Genomic DNA, 21,231 nt, shown 5'->3' with positions numbered 1-21,231 from the left:
TACATGATAATTATTAAGATAGTTATTATTTGATAAGCAATTGACATTTGTCCAAAGCCGTGTAGATCACAAAGCATTTTCTTTACTTACACATTATCACACACAAGAAATAGAACTGAAGTCAATTAATAATGGACATTTTTATTCTCCCCATACCACACAGTATTCAAGGCGGGACATAGTTATCAGGGGCAAATGTGCAAGGATAAGCAAGGCCAAGTGTACAGTGCTGTTCAAGCCTCTGCTGGTGTCACATTTGCTAACACCCCATTGGCCAGTTGAATCAAGAGTCAGAATGAGAGGGATCTACAAAATTCTATATGCTGGGGAATATCAAGGGTAAGTTCACAGCCATAAAAAGGTATGGCCCTCAGCTGGAAACATCTTGGACCTTGAATTACAAGAGGAAGAAAGACACTCAGGAGTACCCCCAAATTTCATCAGATTGTGAAGTGAGCAAGAAGTAACCTCTTACTATAGTACATCTCTGATATCTCATTTTTGAATTATTGTGGTTGGTCGTTCATTTGTTCGTAACCCCAGAATAGCTGGGCCTACCTGATGTGTATACAGGTATAACATTTCTCTCTTAAATTTCTCTTCTACGTTGCTTCATAGTATATTTTCTGATCTCTAATTCTGTGTTTATTTAGAGTTATGCTTTTTCCAGTAAATCCACATTCTACAGTAAAAAAAAAATCTTAAGATTCATAATTAACAATTGTATATTTGAGTCTTAAATATATTACTTAATAAGCTGTGTGATGTAAGGTATTTAGCTTTTCTAAGAAATTTCTTCTTCTAGAAAGTCGAGGCAATAATACTTATCTTGAGTGGTTACTGTGAGAACATGAATAGCATATGTGAAAATAGCTGTAAATAAATGTTATTAGTGTTCACTTGGAGCTTACAAAATCAAATGAGAAATACACACTGAGTTGTTATAGTTCTGGAAACACATCTCTTATATTTTCCCAATTTAAGCTTTCTGGACTTGAACAACAATTTGGTAATCAGGATTCTGCGTTCTTTGGTTTTACAGACAGATGGAAAATTCTTGCATCAAAGTGTTCATCCCTTACAGGCAAAGTTCTGAGTTCTCCTTCATGGAGTTTACAGGTTCTTTCATATTGAGGCTACTTTTCTACATTATCACCAGCCATCCCATCATGAACTTCCTTTGTATTCCTGCCATACTGAATCTCCCAGGGTTCTAAGGCCTCTGTCTCTGCACAGAGCTTCCCCTAAGACAGGAATCTTCTCCTTTCCTTGCCAGGCCACCTGCATCTCCCCATGCCAGGGAGGCAAGCTGCTCCTGAACACCAAAGTCTGGCTTCCAATCTTGCATTTTTAAGAAAGCCTCTGCTGCCTCTCCTCCCACCCTCCAGGCATAGTTAGTCATTCTCTTCCTGGGCTAGAACAAGGCCTTATACATTCTTCTTGTAAGACTTCATTTATTTTGTTTACATGTCTGTCTCCCCAGCGAGATGTGAGCTCTTGGGAACAAATCTGTGTTAGTCATCTCCACCCCTAGCACCTAGCCCAGTGCCTGGAATGTTAATAAAGACATTTGGGTCCCCAGAGAAATTCCTCTGAGTTTTAGAGGAATTCGAAGAATTGGTAGATTAGATTTACTAAAAATAACCTCTCTTCTTCGAGGGTTTTAATGAACATTAGAAGTTATGGCATAGCTATAACATAAAGAAAATATGTATCCCCCCAACATTGCTTCCTCCTCCAGATTCATGGTGAGCATTGAGTCAGTGGGTCTTAAACTATGCAGGCATCTAAACTAGCTGGGACAACTTGATAAAAATACAAAGCTGAGATGCCCACCTCAGACCTAAGGAACTACAGTCTTTGGGCCAGAAGCTCAGGTATCTATATTTCTAGAAACTTCTCCAAGTGATTCTGAAGCGTATCAATTTTGAGAGCCATTGCATTTAAGCCAATCTGATCTATAAATCACTGGTTCCAATTGCTTCAAATGTTTCCTGTTGTCAAAAGGAGCAGAAACAAAAGTGTCCATTCAGTGAGCTGGGCGCCCTCTCCCCACCCTGCCACAGTTGCCCAGGCTCTCCCTGGAGAGTTACTGTCGCCTTTCTTATCGTTCACTGGCCTTTGATCAGGAGCTTCTTCATTCTGGCTCATTGTTCACTTCAAAGCTGAGAAATCTGATCAGCTCTTCTCTCTTCTCTTCACCCCAAAGCCCAGCCAGCCCCACAGGTGGGCCGGTCACTCCGGGCAGTCTCTGCAGACAGCCTTCAACATTCTGCTAAAGGCCAGAGGCCAATCTTTTGTGAAGCACTCCTCTCTGATTCTCCTCCTACACAATTGGTGCCAAAGAGAAACCAAGAGAGGAAATATGACCTTGTTCTAAGCTCACCAGTAATGGGTGTGGAATAACCACATTTAGCGCACAGTTTTAGGAATAGTTTTGCAGCGTTCTCTCTCCTAATCCCTGAGGCAAGTCTTCTTGAATTAAACAGCAAAGGTTCTTTATAGAAAAGAATCACTTGGAGCTTCCAGAATAAATCTCCTTTTACCTGAGCCGCTAAAACTAGCTCCCAAGTGAAACTTTACATGAGGGAAGATAATGATGATTTGGCTTTGTGAATACAGAAGAAATTTCAGTTGTCTCCTTAATAGATTACTACTATCCAAAGAATGGTGTGTGCTACTGTAAGATGCTGTTTTAAACCCATGTTATTAGTCCACTACCCGCAACTTCCCACCTCTGCAAAGTAACAAGGGATAAGCCAAATCTTACTTTTAAATGAATACAAATAAACCGTAATGTTTTTTTTAAAAAAACGACTTGATTGAAGATGGGTGACAGAGTAATCTAGGGGATCATTTCATAAACTATATAAATGTCTAACCAATGTAGTGTATACTTGAAACTAAAATGAAATAATAATAATGATAATAATAATAATAATAAAACAGTAATTCACAAGCATTTATCCTATGGTGATTGAAGATATTTGAACATAGAGACACATCCATCTACAAATCAGGAAGCAGGTCCTCACTAAACACTAAATCTATCAGCACCTTGATCTTGGACTTCCTAGCCCCAAGAACTGTGAAAAAAAAATTTTTCTGGTTTATGAGCCACGCAGTCTGTGTTATTTCTTTATAGGGGCCCAAACAGAGCACCTTATCTACCCCAGCCAAACACGATGGAACAAAACATGGCCCATGCCCACCCCTGGGAGGGCCAGGTGGGTGGCCTAAACTTTCATCCTTGGTCAAGGTGCCCCTGGCCTCCCAAAGAAGACCTGTCACTTTCATTCCTACTCAGTAATAATAAAGTCCTCCCCCAAGGAGGTCAGTGGAGGCCACGGTGGGTGCTGGACTTCCACCCCACCCAGCAGTAATAAGGCTCCCTGCCTCCTTGCTTCTGGGCGGTGTCAGAGTTGGTCAAGTGGGAAGGTGGAACTTCACCACCATTCAGTGGCAACAAGGCAGTCTTTACCTCTGGAACTGTCACTGCATTTCTTTTACATCTATAATTCCTTCAAAATAAAAATTAAAAAGAAAAAAAAACTAAAACAAACAACAAAAACAAACAAACAAACAAAAAACAAAAACAAAATTTCCAGCTTGATTGAGATAAAATTCATGTCATAAAATTAATCTACTTAAAGCATACGCCTCAGAGATTTTTAGTATATTCACAGAGTTGTGCTATGATCACCACAATCTAAGTTGCAAACATTCTCGTCGCTCAAAAAGAGATCCTATGCTCACTAGCAGTCAGTCTTCATCTTCCTCCCCCTGCACAGCCCTGAGTAACTACTATACTTTATAGATGTACCTATTTTGGTCACTTTATATAAGTGGAATCATACAATATGTGGGATTGTGTGTGTGTGTGTGTGTGTGCGTGTCTGTGTGTGTGTGTGTGTGTGTGTGTGTGTGTGTCTGTGCATGTGTGAATAGCTTCTTAGGATCATGTTTTCAAGGTTCATCTATGTTGTAGCATTTATTAATATTTTACCACATTTATTTAATCATTCATTCATTAATGGATGTTTGCATTGTTTCTATTTTTTGACTACTATAAATAATTCTACTATGAATATTCCTATACAAGTTTTGTGTGCATGTATATTTTCATTTCATTCCTAGGAATGGAATTTCTAGGTTATATAGTAACTCTGTAGTTAATGTTTTAAGGAACTGGAAAATTGTTTTCCAAAGTGACTGCACCATTTTATATTTTCACCAGCAACATATGCGGGTTTCAATTTCTCTATACCCACACTAAAACTTGTAATTGTCTTTTTCATTGTAACCATTCTAATGTACACTGGTATTTTGTAGCAGTTTTCATTTGTATTCACTAATAACTAATAATGCTTAACATTTTTTCATATTCTTATTGTCTGTTTATATATCTTCTTTGAAGAAATGTCTATTCAAATTTTCGTCTATTTTTAAGTTGAATTTTTTGTCTTTTCATTATCTAGTGTTAAGAGTGCTTTATATATTTTGTACACAGGTCTCTTATCAAATCTATCATTTGCAAATATTTTCTCCAAGACTGTAAATTGTTCTTTTACTTCCTTAATGATGTTATTTGAAGCACAAAACTTTTTAAATTCAATAAAGCCCAATTTACCTATTTTTCCTTTGGTGCTTTTGGTTTGTATTTAAGAAACAGTTACCTAATCCAAGGTCACAAAGACTTACTTCTGTGTTTTCTTCTAAGAGTATCATGTGAGGCAGGGGTCCAAACTAATTCTTCTGCATGTTGTCCCAGCTGGATTTTTTTTTTTAAAACCTATCTTCATTGAATTTTCAAAAATCAATTGACCATAAATTTTAGAGTTTATTTTTTAACTCTTAATTCTTAACTCATAATTCTTAATTATGCTAGTACTATTTGGTCTTTGTTACTGCAGCTGTATACTAAGATTTGAAATTGTGAAGTGTGACTCTTTTAACCTTTCCTTTTTCTTTTATGACTGTTTTTACTATTTAAGATACTTTATATTTTCATATCAACTTTAGGTTCAGCTTCTCAAAATCGTTTTCTTATAACAAGCTAACTGAGATTCTGGGAGAGTTTGTACTGAATCTGTAGATCAATTTGGGAAGCATTGCCGTCTTAACAATATTAAGTCTTCCAATCATTGAACATGGAATATCTTCTTATTTATTTATGTATTGTTTAACTTCTTTTGACAATGTTTTATAAATTTCAGTGAATATCTCTTGCATTTCTTTTGTTAAATTAATTGTTATTTATATACCATTTTAAGTGGAATTGTTTTATATTTGTAAATTAATTTTTGAGTTGTTTATTGTCATTGCATAGTTGTAATTTATTTCTATATTAATCTTGTATCATACAGCCTTGCAAAACTCATTTATTAGTTATAATTTTTGGTGGATTCCTTAGGATTTTCCATATATATGATTATGTTATACAAAAATAGAGATAATTTTACTTCCTTTCCAATCTTAATGTCTTTTATCTCTAATTGCCTAATTGCCCTAGCTAGATATCCAGTAAATTACATCCCTTGAATCACCACCTTCAGACTTCAGATTAATCCCACTGTCGGGGACCTCTGTTGCCCTAACTCAGTTCGCTTACCAAAAGCAATCTCCATTGCACCATGCCTATTTTTTTTTTTTTTTACACAGCCCTCACATGCTCTGAGACTATGGTCTAGACTTAGCATTTACATATCTGCATCCATATCCTCCAGCAGTACCCCCATCTGATATTGGGGCTCTCTCTCCTTGCTATGTTAATTCAACAAGTAAGGTCAAGTTTCACCATAACTTTTATATTCAGATTGGGTCTAGATTATTGGATTCAATGTCGAGTGCTGTTTTTTACAAGAGATATTCAGTGGAGTAAAGGTGAATCAGGTTGCCCTAGAACTAGAAATTATAGAATTTGAGAAGTTGTTTTGTATGGGAAAGTATCATCCTTTTCAAGGGATTTATATAGCACGTACTTTGGGTTCCCCACACAGATCCCTTACCAGGTCCGAACATTCATCTCCCTACTGCCGTGTTTTGGTTATTAATGGTTGGTCACAGCTCCCTATCCAGGGAATTGCCATCTGCTGAGAAGAGCCAGCCAATTCTCCCAGAAAGTTTTATCATTGCCCCTGAGGACAGCCTACAGCAAATTACTGCCAGCTGTTTTGCCTCCAGGTGAGGCAATTCTGGCTGCTATTCATGCTGTATACCTCCTTATGGAATCAGGCTGAAGGTAGGCTACAGCTAAGACTTCATTTCTTGCTCAGCTCCTTCATCTGTCACATTCTACTTCCTTTACTCTCTTTTGAGAGCCTTCCCTCAATAGATCACCTGTATTAGAATCTCTCTCTCAGGTTTTGCTTTCACAGAACCTTATCTAAAACAGCCTAAAACCTCCTACGCAGGAAAATCTGATGAAATTATTTGTGATCATTGTTTGTTAGAAAGCTATGCTAGAATCTTTAAGTCTCTTTATATTAATAATCCACATATGTAAAATATCTACTAATTTGCTGCTAAAATTCCCTCTCTGTTTAGAAATTTCCCTCTTGTTGGCTTAAAAATTTTCCATAATAGATAAAAGGAAAACCTATCCCTCAGTGCCCCCAAATGAGGTAATAAAGTTTTGACTGGATATCTCCATGAGCCCACCCCACAAAATAACACAATTTTAATCAGATGTCATCATGAGTCTGTAATTCGTTTGCTGAGGAAAGTGATAAAGAAGATCAGAAGACCTCATCTACTTTCATTTGGTAACTGGGAGCTCACAGTGGGTCAGGCCTCTCCTGGACAATGACTTTGTTGGGGACCCTCACTGTTGTATGAACATCTTAAATCCAGATCTGCTCAGGATTTGTAAAATTCCTTCTTCAAGCAGAAGTCAGGGTCAGTGAGGGTAATACCTGAACATTGCCCAGTGGTGCATTTTTTGTGAATGGCTCTGCCTTTTAAGTCTTATATATTTCATCTTACTGACATGAGAAAGAATCAAAGTATAATAATAATGATCAGAAGAAACAGTTATGCACTGATTACCATGGGAGAACTATGCAAAAGAGTAGTATGTAAATCAACATGAGAATCGGAAGTGGAGAAAGATGAGTAGGATTACACAAAGGGAAGAAGAGGATAATGACATTCTGGGAAGAAGCATGTGTGAAGACATCAATGCAGGACAGCATATGTCACATGAAGGGTACTTCTGTGCAATTAAAAGGTCATTCAGTGTGACTGCATAAAGAATATATGGTGGGGAGTGGAGTAGGAAACAAAATCTGGAAGGATAGCAGAAGGAGAACACTTAGGGCTTTTATTTTGAACTCGAATTTGAATTTCATCTAGAAAATGTAAACACATTAAAGAATGTTAAGGGAGTGAGGACAGTAAAATAATTAGGTTCTTATTCTCATTCACTCAAATAGCAGTAAAGAGGAGACAACTGGATCGAGGAGTCAGGAGTGAGAAAGAAGCCCAATCAAGAAACTAATGAAGAAATCCAAAATGAGAGGAGGAGGACCTGAATGCAGGTAGTGGAGATGAGTATAGGGAAGAGATATGAGGTGAAACCTCTAAGACTTGAGCATTGATTGAGTGAAAGGATGAGTGAAAAAAGGGAGCCTAGGATGATACACAGTTATTGAGAAAAAGAAAGAAAGAAAGAAAGAAAGAAAGAAAGAAAGAAAGAAAGAAAGAAAGAAAGAAAGAAATCTATAAAGAGAAACAGAGAGACAGAAAGGAAGGAGAGAGAATAGAAGGGAAGATGAACAGAATGAAAGAAAAAGGTGTGATGAGAATAGGAAAAGAGAGTAAAGGAACAAGAAAGTAAGATCTACTTATAGAGGACTGTTTCTGCAGTTTTTAGAGACCTGATTCTATGGTTAATCCAGTTCCGGTGGAATTAAGAGCTACAGGACCACCATCAAGACCTGTATTGTCCAACAGAACTATAATATAAGACATAATAACATACATATAACTTTTAAACTTTTCTGTATCTACATTTTTAACAATAAAAAGAAAGATATAATGAATTTAACAATATATTAACTCAGTATATTAAAATATTATTTTAATAAGTAATCAATATAAAATGTTAATGACATATTATTTGTTTTGCACTAATTCTTTCAAATATGGTATGAATTTTACAGTAACAGCGTATCTCAATTTAGACATTAAATTTTTATCAGAATTACTTGCTCTGTATTTAGAGTTCATAAAAATGTACGGCCAAAAAGATAGATTCACATATTCAAACTGTTTTAAACAAAAGTTTCCCAATAACTAAATTAAGTATTATTTTTAAATTTAAATTAATTAATATGAACCAAAATTAAAAATTCAATTCCTTCATCTTACTAGCCACATTTCAAATACTCAATAGCCACATGTGGAGCAGTGGCTGCCATGTTGGGCAGTGTAGTTCTAAAAGCTATTTACTTAAAAATATGACTTGAACACCACAGTATTATCCTCTCCTGGAAGCTTGTTGTAAGTTCAGAATCTCAAACTCACTCCCAAACTTACTGAATTAGAATCTGCATTAAATATAGGTACACATTAAAGTTGTGATACAACAACACATTAAAGTTCAAGAAGCACTACCCAGAAGACAGTAAAGATAAAATGGAGACTTTGGGGACACTGAGGTATGGTGTAATGGGGTGACTTACCCAATATCTCACAGGGAAGGAACTTAAAGAGCATATGTAGAACCTAGAAATTTAGAGTTTGCTCCCTGTTTGACCACCCATGTAGTCTTGGACTAACATTTTTTTCAACTTGGCCTTCCCACTCATAAATCCACCATCACAGAATCCATTAGTTTAAGAATATACAACAGTCAGATAGGCATTCTAAGGGGAAAATATGAGAAAGAGTCCCCTAGTTGTCTACTTCAGGACCCCATTTAATGAAAACCATAGCCAGTTCTGTGGGACAAGGCCAGAGTTTATGATGGGGCCTCTAACACACAGATTTCATTACTCTTGTGATGACCCTGGTTTAATTTACCCTGTTCTCTAAATACTCTGCCTCCTAATTGCTGGTTAGGACAAAGAGGCATCTTTTCCACCATAAGGAGAGATAAAACAAGATGGACAATAATGCAAGGTGGCTTTTGTGTTGAGCTGGCTTGTGCCTGTGAACCGTGATGAATGACAGACGCAATTTCATGCTGAAACTGGCTTGAATGCTCTCAGCTCAGTTATCTGCTTGATTACCTGTAATTACAGAACCTTAGGTACTTAATTTTATTATGACAGGTGGTAGGTTTACAAAGCTCAATATGGCAATATGGGCACATTGAAAAATAGTTCAATCATTTCAAGAAATGATTTCCAAATTATTCAAAATCACAGTTTCATATTTCATGTTGGCATAATAAATTCCTAATTTTTCTATCTAGACAACAAAATATTTTGAAATTTGGACTTATCAGAAATCCGAGAAGGCTGGGAAATAGTGTTCTTCCCATCAAGGTAGGCATTTACCACCGATGTGATTTAATTATCACTGCTCATTAAATCCAAACATTATAAAAATTTTTAACACAGCATTTTGACTTTCAAATGACCAGAAATTTATAAAGTTTAATTAAATTCGTTTCTAAGGTTGTTTTCTGGCATTTTAGCTATTATAATTAAAACACTTATTTGAGTAACTATTCTAATGTAATACCTAGAAACAGGAAGTCCACAATAGAGACCTCTATACCATAAGACGCAGCAAGGTTTGGGTGCATTCAAGCCACATCTATTAATGTGAAGTGGCAGAGAAATATGTAGGCATAAAGAAACATTCCATTACATATATAAACAACCAACCACTGCCAACAATAATAAATAGGCAACTATATGGCAAGGTGGAGGAGGAAAACAGATGACTAAGAGCTCTGCAAAATGATATTGCAAAGAATATTCTTTAAGGCACTATACATATACGCACACATACAGAGAGACAGAGGGAGAGAGAGAGAGAGAGAGAGAGAGAGAGAGAGAGAGAGAGAGAGAGAGAGAGAGAATTGAAATTTAAAGTGTTTATAATTATTAAATGCCTCCCAGAAACTGGATCAGTAAATACAAATAGTTTCTCAAAGAATTTTCACAGAGAAATTTTCAATACTGATGTGCTCTCTCTCCCCGCCTTCTCCTTCTCTCTCTCTCTCTCTCTCTCTCATACACACACACACACAAACACTCACACACACACCATCGCAAAGCACCCACAGAAACAAGAGCTGTGAAAAAGAGATATCAGAAACAACTGAGGAATCAGACCCACAAAGAAGGCAAATATCGGATTTACCAAATGTAAAATATGGAATACAAAATATTTGTATTTAAATAAACAAAAAAGCAGATTTTAAATGAGCAAACAATAAGAGCTTGTTTAAAATAACTTAATAAATTTGAAAATTAAGTAAATAGAACTTCAAGAAATATCCGGAGTCTTCAAAGTATGTCTGTAGAATACAAAGGGAAAAGATATTTTAGAAGTTTGCTTGAATTGTAGGCCACATAAAACATCTTTCCCTGCTTATAGCCTTACTAATAAGACTCTCTATTTCTCTCATAGACTTTCACAGTCATATAATTATAATTACTAAGGTAACCACTTGGAGAATATAAACTAAATTAACATACCAAAACGAAGTGGACAAGAGGAAGAAGACAAATTGAGAAGTATAAATATAAAAATTTTCCATCTTTCATAGTGGGAATCTATACAAGAATGTAGGAACAAATACTAAAATCTTAAAAATACATATTCATAAATTTAATCCAGGAGGATATAATAATAGCTTGCAGGAACAAATAGCAATGCAAAGAATTTTTAATATTAGGAATTAATTGGTATAATTTATAGATATTAAAAACTGGAGAAAAGAAGTCTTCTCAATAACTGCTAAAAAGAGATTAAGGTTTAATATCCATTTTTAATAAAAAGTAAATTAGGAACTAGAATGGTTCTTTTTCAACTTGATTAAAAATATAAATCTAAATTGTATAGCCAGTTAAAATCAGGAACAACAGCAGAGTGTGGCCATTCTTGCCACTGTTGCTAAATCTTTTTGTAACTGTCAGTGTTCTAGGAGTCTCTTGATTAAATTCTTCATAGACCTGAGACTCCTCAAAGCTAAATGTATGTTTACTCATCTTTCTATCCTCCGTTTTACATATTTGTGAGAATAGAATATGTGTTCTGTTAAATGTTATTTGCAAGTAAGTCACACCAAAAAGCTTGTGCATCTCTCAGAAAGATAAATTTAACATTATGAGTGGAATGTATGTTTCTAGGCTCTCATGAGAAATTTTGGTCCAAGAACTCTGCTATGTTGCATTTATTGTTGTTACTAAGGTGGGGGTGGGTTGGGGGTGAGGGGAGAAAGAGAGAATGTGCACATGAGAGAAAGACTCTGAGAGCCCTTATCTCTATTCCTTCATTGGATTGATGTAATTTACATAAGTTTATAAAATTCACATGATAAAAATAACAATGAGAGGTATTTTTTAGAAGAGTAGACAAAACAAAGATAAAATTTATATTGAAAAACAAATAAAAGTGATCAGATAAATGCTAAAACAAATGTGCAATATAGAGGTGCTTAGACATAGATACCAGCGCACATTATAAATTCTGTATAATTAATAGTGTGGTAAAAAGACAGGAATAGAATGACTAAGGGAACAGAATAGACATTCAAAAGTAGATAGTATGTATGAAATTGAAAATATGATAAAGATTATAATTAAAATCAGTAGGGAGAATATTAACTTAAAAATGATTGAGAAAGCTGACAAACCATTACAAAAAAAATAAAACTCAACTTATGTGCTGTACCATAAGCCAAAGTAAATTCCATGTAATTCAGAGATCTAAACATAAAAAAAAATGAAATCCTTTAAACCTGATAGTGGGAAAATCTTTCTAAGACAAAATACAAAACTAATATAGAAAATATGATAAACTGAAAAAATATATAGCTTTAAAAGCTATATTTAAAATATTGAGTATATTATAAGAAAAATATCTTATGGAAAGTCAAGTGAAAATGACACATTGGAAAAAACGAAGTTTATATCATGACAAAGCTCTAACATCTTCAACCTGTAAAAGCAGTCTATTGAAAAGGCCTAGAAGAAAAGACAGATAGCAATGTGCACACCAAGTGCCCAGATCAGGATTTCTAAATATCATTCGCTACTGAAAGACATTGGTGCTCCTTAGAGAAATGACTGAATCTAGGATTAGAACAGGAAAGATACACAATAATTCTTGGTCATGTTGTTGTGTCAGAAAGCAGGGAAAAGATTAGAAACTAATTATGGCATATCAAAAAATATAGATGCCAATAAGATTACCAAACATGAAACAATTAGAACAACAAAATGAATATTGAATGTCATTTATTAAAATGTTGAAAAAATATATGTATGTATTTATTTTAAAGTACTCAAAAAATAGGAAAAAAAGCCATCATATCCATATATACATTGACCCTCTCCTTCTGCCATCCTAGAAAAGCAAGCACTTTTTATACTGTAGGTCATTAGGTCACTAATTTTTTACTCAGAAAACAGCCATTAAGAAAGAATTCACCCTGATTTCCTGTTTAAGCTATATTTCATGGCAACAAAATATTCCTAGTCAATAAGGAAATGTTTATATGAGAATTCCATCTATTAAAATAGGGAAAGAAAAATAGGATTAGAAAAATCACCATTTTTAATCCCTTTTGAAATAATTGATCAGGAATAATTATCTCTGTTGAATGAAAAGTTGATGGAAATGTTTACAATGGAAAGACCTGAAACTAAAGCCACTTAGCATCACTAAATGTGAAACTGATAAGTGTGCCTTCTGATGTGCTTCATTCTGATGGAGTACATTGCACCAGCAAAGAAGGATATTTTGCATGTGTGTGCACAAACACACACAATCTAAATCTAAATCTAAATCTAAATCTAAATCTAAATCTAATCAAATAGCTAACTCTAATACACAGGAAATACAGAAGATAGAGGAAGAAGTTAGATAACCAATAAGGAAGCAGGAGGCAGGCAATTCCCAAATGTGGTAAAATCTATATAGCAATGACCCAGTATCTGTAAGCCAATGGTATAAAAATACTAAAAACAAAATAGAAGGATGGAAGGTAGTGCTCTAGATCAAGGGAGAATAACCACCAAATGCAATGCATGGACCTTGCTTGGATCTTGATTTAATCACACAGACTGCAAAATGTCATTTTTGAGACTAAGGGAAAATTGTTATGGCCTCAGTGTTAGATAATACCAAGAATCACTGTCAATTTTGTTAGATTTGTTAGATTTCACAGCGATGACATGTAAAGGAAAAGTCCACAATATTTAGAGAAAGATGATAAAATATGTAGCAGAGGAATGCAAGATAAATGAAAATTGATTTAAAATATTTTTCATTACAAATCAAATACTTAATGTATCAATTTCTTAATAATTTCTTAATCTGAAGAATGGACATATATAAAAAATTTCATTGCACTTTTTTTTCTGCACTTTTTTTTTTGTGTATGTTTAAAATAGTTTTTTAAAAGTTTGTGTTTAAAAAACTTCAAAGAAAATTAAGACCACTGATAAAATTAAAGGATGTGCTGATGGCCAACAGGATGGACCTTCAGAATGGCTCTCGCCATTACCTTCCCAGGAGGATTCTTGTGAAAATGATTCCCAGACAGCTGTTCATCTCCTCACTGTTCCCACACTTTGGGGAGAGTGTGGGATCTCTTGCCTAAGCAGAGCCCCCTCATTTGACTATTTGTGTTGGACTTGGGAGCAAAGGCTTATCAAGTATAAAGTATGTGACAGTTGATGCAAGGTGACATTCTGTCACACAGAGAAGTGTTTATCTGAGTAAAAGCCTAGTGAGTTGAGGGGATTCCAAGAAAGAAAGCACAGCATGAAACCTTTAGTCCCTATCCAAGTCTGCTGAATGAGAGGTAGAATGGGATAATCGGTAAATTATCTGAGACTTTAATTGTGTGGTAGGTCAAGACCACAAGTGGAAAGTAATTAATTACAGTCTGTTAGAAATGTGTTCTCAGAATAACACCAGCGTCTTCATGTGCAACACAAACTGTGCTATTTTGGATCAGGATTGGGAGATTCAAAAGGTACCCTGAGAACAATCTCTGGCCCATAAAGAGAAGAGATAAATTGAATAAGTTGACATGCTAGTAAATACAATTGCTATGTAAACATGTGGGAAGAGCCCATGAGATATAACTATAAGGTGACATGACTTCCTTTTTTACAATCAAATTTAACAGAGTTAATTCAGGCACATGCAGGTTGTCCTTCAAACAGGTTTTCTTGGAGCTTCTGCTCCCATCACAAAAAAGTTACTGCTGCTTAAATCATATTTGGAATTCATGATCCCATTTCCTGCTACAAAGGAGACCTGGAAGTACTTTAAGTTTACTATTATTTTTATTATCATTTTTTTTGTTCGAAATAAGGTTTATTGAGGATCTTCTATATACGATAAACTGCAAAGATTATGAGTTTGATGACAAATGTAAACACACCAACTCAATAAATATATGAAACACTTTTATTATTCCAGAAGTTTTCCTCATGGCCTTTCCCAGTTTCTTCTTCCTCCAGTAACCACTGATCTATTTTCTATCATGGTAGGTCACAGATAAATAACCACTTTCCTGTTTTAGAACTTCATACAAATGGAATCATTTGGCATATCCTCTTATGTTTGACTTTTTTCACTCATCATACATTTTAGATTCATCCATATTGTAGCATGTACCAGTAGTTGGTTCATTTTTATTCTGTCTTTCAATACTTTTTGAATAGCTCCGTATAGTATTATTTTGTTTCTTAAATTTTATATAAATGCTATAATACAGTACTTTACAACTTGTTGAGCTTTGTAATTTGTTTATTTGAGTTGTTATATATAATATTACATTGTAAGAATATGCACAATTACTTATCTTTATAATTTTTGGTGCCATTATTATTATATTAAAATCTGGGACATTGATTTAAGCTATCTTTTAGCATCACTATCATCATCAACATCACTATGCTTGCGTATATGTGCAATATGCAACTTTTTAATAAATGATCAATTTTTATTTCTCTATACGTTGACATAAAAGCTACAAAATATTATTAATTGAAAAAAATTTGTTCCCCAAAGTCATAAGTACATGTTGATATGCACTCTTCATAAGTTTAACATATTAATTTCAGTTTCAAACATCTTGCTCAGACAAAATACTTTGGATACTTATTCTAAAACCAGTCTAAAAACATGAATTTTAAATTATTTACCATCTCTGTAATTTCATCTTACTTATTTTCCAGATAAAATGTTATACCTAATTAAAAATTTAAGACACTTTCTCTACCTAACTTATATTTTTTCCTGAAGTAATTTTTCCTATGTTGAATTTTTTCTAAGTTTAATTTTTCCTATAATGGATGGATGGATGATAAATAGACAGATAGACAGACAACTAAATGATAGACAGACAGACGGATGGGTGAATGGATGGATGGATGGATAGAGAGATATAGATAGACACTACCAAATAAATGTACTCCGACTGTGTGAGCAAGTTTGACCTTGAGATGACTTTTCCTCTCTGTTTCCTGGGAAATCTGATAAAGGTCAGTTCTGGTACCAAACAACCTTGTTTATGGTAAAAATGACTTCTGGTTGGCAAATTGCATTTAGAATAGAAAACTGTAAATAAACTACAAATAGCTAGTGGGAAGCTGTAGCTTGAGTTGAATCTTACAAAAGTTTGTTTAGCGCAGCCAATGACCTCCAGAAGGATCACTGGATAAAATCAAATAATTTCCCTGCAATTCCATTATACTACTCATTTTGTCAACTGTGCCTGACATAGCCCTAGTAAACTTTTTCCTAGTAAACTTTTGTTGGAGTAGTAGAATTGGGATGGGATCTAGTGAAAAAATTTAAAAAGTTTTGATGCCATCCTTCTATTTTTCCAACCTCCCCTTCACCCAAGGCTTGGAGGTATCCAATGTCTCAAGTTCCTAAACATTTTTATGACCCTAGGGACTGTCAGATTGTATTTCTGTTTTACCCCACAACAAAGAATTCTGTAGTCTGTTATTTCTGAAAAGTGTATAGCTCCTGTCTCTTCTACTGTTTTCCCCATTCTTGTAGGTGTGTCTTTTATGTTAAATCCAATTTTTTTGAGGGTTTTTGAAGAAAGCAAAATTAGATGGCTATATTAAGTCTTCCATTGTGTCCTAGGAACCAGGTCACTTCTATTTATAAATTCAGTTATATTACACACAGTGGTCTTTCATTTCATTCTTTAGATTTATCTCTGAATAGATTTTGACTGTTAGCAAAATAACAAATCTACATTCAATTTCACCATGAAAGATATTTAAATACCTGAATTAAATATACTACTACAAACCCCCAAAGTCTTTGATGAACATTTCAGTTCGTGGCAAGACCACTGCGAAAACCTAAGGTACCATATGTGAAAGGGAAAATCTTCACATAGCTATGTCTATTGGTGTAATTAATCTTTTTACTGTATAGTTATAATTGCATTATATTAGCATTAGAGATGCAAGTAAGAGTAATTTTGGATTAATTACAGAAAGGCTTATTCCAGAAAGTGAATTTTAAAATTTTAAGGAAATTGATAGAAATGTTTTAAAATGCTATTTAAAAGAACTTAATAATAGTTTACATAGGTTCATATTTAATAGAAATTTTTATGAAATCTCCCCTTCTTTGTTTCTCAATCTCTTAATGTATACCAGAAATGTAGGTACAGTGTCCCATCTCTGCTCCCACTTGTGTAATACTTCAGCCCTGTTTTCATATATGGCAAGATTAAAGTAGTGAAAATTCTTGCTTCATTGTTCTTCATTTGTTCAGTTTAATTCTCCATTAGTAAGATCTACAAATATAAATGACCTTACAAGTGTAGTGATAAGGAACATAGCAGCATAAGTATTTCTCTGTGCACATATACATATATATGTTCTACCAAACACAGGTATTCTTCAAAATTTCTTTCCTGGTACTCTTCAAGTGCATGATTAAAATCATAACGAAAATCAGAAAAACCCCACTGAAGGGCTATAAAGAGATGTCATCTCTAAACTAGATTGAGCACCATCCAGCTATCTGCTGAGAAGAATACTTGCTGCTCTAGCAACACTTCCCGTTCCAAGAAACTCTTTCACAGGTACCCATCACCTTTCTCTATCCTTCAAGATTGCTCTTACTATTCATTTTTACCTATTTCCACTTTAATAATGGGACAAGGGGCAAGGATCAATGTTATCCATCTTCTGCTTTAATCTATTTCCAAGAAAGCCCTGGGAATAGAACAACATACAGGATTTTTTAAACCAATCATGTCATATTGAGCTTTAAAATCTTCAAAGGGAGCTACCTGAGTATTCCTAGCAATGTGATTGTGGTTTCTAGGTAATATCTACTCCCCAAAATTCAGGTCAGTGGCCATCTACCCTACCAACATGAAAATGCTTTTCTCAGAGATTCAGTATTGTTATCATTTCTGATGCATTTTGTAGTCCCCAAATTCACTTTTTCTCTTTACAGATGCTTGTTCTTTATTATGAGAGGAATAATTTTATTCCCCTCCTTTCACTTGATGGGTGATAGAGTACCACACCAATTTTATTCAAGCTAAACAAACAATTAAATTAAATTACAATTGAATTTGTTACTCTGTAGAAAGTGAAAAAATGTTTTTTCTTCTAAGGGATTAAGTTGAAAAATGTTCAGTAGAAGTAAATATTCTAGCAATTCCATCAAATACTTTGTTTCAGAACTCCAGAATACTTTCCATTCAATAGGTTGATTTAGAAAGGTGTAATGATTATGTGAGCAGTGCATAAAAAATGTATCAGTAAGTCATATTACCTCAAAGCAAAGATGTATTTATTAAAGGATAAAATAGATTAGAGCAACTTCAGCAAATATCCTATGATATCCTATGTCATGTGCACAGTATATAAGCAAAGGCTCTAAACCCCCAGAATATTTGAAATTTGGGATGACCATTTAGTGTGTGACTGACTGACTTATGTACCATGATATCTCAGCAGTTTTCTAATTTCAAAGTTAATCCACACATATCTTTGCTCTCCAAAATAATGGTCATATAAAATGATAAGAAATTAAAGAGAAATCTAATAAACCATTTATTACATACCTAAATAATTTTAAATATATTTTATTTTAATTGTAAAACACATATTTTAGAATTTTTCCAAATAAGTTTTTTGTTTTATATTACTAAAAATGCTCTTAAGTAAAGTAGGGCTAAAACTGCGTATGTCTCTATAAACAAAGATATGTAATTTGAAAAATTTTAGAAATATGTTTTTATAATTCAAGTAATAAAATCTATTTAAATTTTTTTAGCTATATAATGATTTCTCTTTGGTTTTTAATATGTGTGTGCGCGCGCGCGCACACACACACACGCGCGCGCGCGACTTCTAATGTTCTAATGTATACTCTAGCTTTAGTTTTTCCCCTCGGTAAGGAGTTCTTAGAATTGCAGACTTCTTTCCCCATAAATACAATCCCATGGAAAAAGGGCTATGGTGAACAGAAGATGATGTCTCCTTAGGTTCCTGTAACAGAGATGCAGCTTTGGAAATATTACCTAATTTATTCCTGTATTTCATGTGTTGGAAGACATATACATATAATTCTTTTTTATTACACTTCATTTTCTTTCTTGGTCCTGTCCAGTACAGTTGATCCCCATGATTCAGATTGTTTTAACCTAAAGTCTCCCCTTGACTCTTCCCAAAAGCCACTAAAAGATAAAACAATCAACAGAAAGTGAAATATTGAGTTGCTTTGTTCTTTTTTTTCAAATGGAATATCATAAAATGCATACCTTTGTCTACATAAACTTCAAATGCAAATGAAAGCATGCATTCCAAAGAAGTATGTGCTTGTTGCACAACAAAAGCCTAACTGATCGTAATCTTACCTTCCCCTGACCTCCAAACAAGAGAGGATATTTGAATAGAAACTTCAGCTTCTCTCTAGACAGATCATGCATCTATCTGTAGTTTAAGTGAGACCCTATGCTTCGTTCTGAATAGCATACCTTATTCTAAAAGAATAGTGCATATTTTCACTATTTTAGAAGTGGCAGCAGCTGTTTACCTTTCTTCTCCTATAAAAACTTGGAGGAGTATTAAAAGTGTACAGGTAATTCGAGGTTTAGAGTTTTTATTGAATCAAAGACTCTTAAGAAATGTTATCATGTTCTCACCAAATGTTTTTTTGTTTGACTAAGCTTTGGCTGTCGTATCCCAAAAACAAAAGATAGTAAAAATAAATATATACATTTTGAAAAATAATCCATCAAAATGTCAAAGGTGCCAGTTCAAGATGGTACCCCTGTCTGCCTGAGGATTTGTCACTTATTATTGGTCTAGGGTGGCTCTCCACCAAGTTTAGAAGATGCTGGCATCTGAACCTGTGTGGTTTGAGAGAACACGAGTTTCTCAATATATTCTCTGTGGCGCTATACAGTTACATTAACTTTACAGCTATTGTCATGGAAACTTTCTAACTATGCAGCAAGCAAAAGAAGATAGTCTGAAATTCTCACATCCAGATTTAATGATAGACTCAGACCCCAAACCTTTTTCTCCGCCTCCTACTATAGAAAGTTTCTCACTCTGTAGAATAATTAATTTTTAATTGTGTGTCTCTTGAGTATACAACATGCTTTTGAGAACAAGAATTCAATCTTATTTCAACGACTGTATTGAAAGTGTTCAATTAATATACTTGAGTGAATATATGGAAGAAATAGAATGATGCATTAAACCTAGAATTATATATTATTCTGAACTTTGCAGAATAGTCCAATAAAACTTGAAACATCTCATGGAATAAGGCATTGTTATCTCTCTTTGCTGATGAAGAAACTTAGGGTTAGGGAGTTTGTTATACATTAAAAGCGAAAGGCATGATAACAAAATGATCAAGAGCATGGAATGGAATCACCCTGTCTGGGCCTGAATCCTAATATACCACTACTAGTTATGCCACTATAGGCAAGTTATTTAACTTTTCTGTGCTTTAGTTTCCTCATTCATGAAATGGGTATAGTAACAGTAACATCCTTATAGTATTGTTCTGAAAATTAAGTAATATATGAAAACCTTAAAATAGTCTCTGGCATATAGGAATTATATAAAATTTTGTGGATGGGGCTTCTCTGACTATAAAGCCTCTTTATAGTGAATGAACTACAACTGAATTTTAACCACTATGTCTAAAAGTGCTTCTGAAGAAAAGCATATATTGAGTTTTAAGCAACCAATTAGAAAGACCTTTTGAAGCAGGTCTGTCTGTAGACATTGATTAAAAATGACTAATTCAGGTTTTTGGAAACCTTATCATCTACAAAGTGTGTATTAATTTTGTGGACAATAATAATATGATATTCTGTGTTTCCATCTTTTGTAATGTTATGAGAGACAGAAGTTGATAAGGGCAATGACCCTGACACGATGAGCTAAAATAGAGACACAGAGTACATCCATTCCACAAGCAGGCAGAAAGAGCTCTCTGCTTTGATGAACTTACATCTAAGAGCAGGTGTGGCAGCTGGTCTCCAAAGATGATCTCCAAAAGCACACTATCTCCCAGTATTCATATCCTGTGTAGTCCTCTTTCCTTTAATCTGAGATAACTTGTGACTGTATTTTTTCTTTTTATTGTGGTGAAAGTCACATAACATAAAATTAACCATTTAAAAGTGAATATATAGTGTCATTTAGTACATTCACAGTATTGTGCAACTGCCACCTCTAATTCCAAAACACTCATCATTGCCAAAGGACACCCTCTGCCCATTGAGCAGTTACTCCTATTCCCTTTTCTCCACAGCCCCCGGCAATCACCAATGTACTTCGTCAAAAACTGGAATCCAGGTCAGAAGGACAATTACGCTGAGACTGGATGGCCATTAGGAGACCCAACTAGCCATATGGAGAAGTAGCGTGAAGAGAGAGATACCCAGCCAGCTCCTAGTAGTTTAGCCATGCCAACTGAGGTGTCAGAGATGAGAAAAGCAGCCTTCAAGGACATACTTGCCCCAGAAGGCACCCTGTGGAGAAGAAAGGCAGAACCTGGTTGACAGACAGAACAAAG

The sequence above is a fragment of the Rousettus aegyptiacus genome, unplaced genomic scaffold (assembly GCF_014176215.1).
Source record: "Rousettus aegyptiacus isolate mRouAeg1 unplaced genomic scaffold, mRouAeg1.p scaffold_m13_p_12, whole genome shotgun sequence".
Lineage (NCBI taxonomy): Eukaryota > Metazoa > Chordata > Mammalia > Chiroptera > Pteropodidae > Rousettus > Rousettus aegyptiacus.
The sequence above is the reverse complement of the archived record's forward strand: the minus strand, read 5'-3'. Positions refer to the sequence as shown.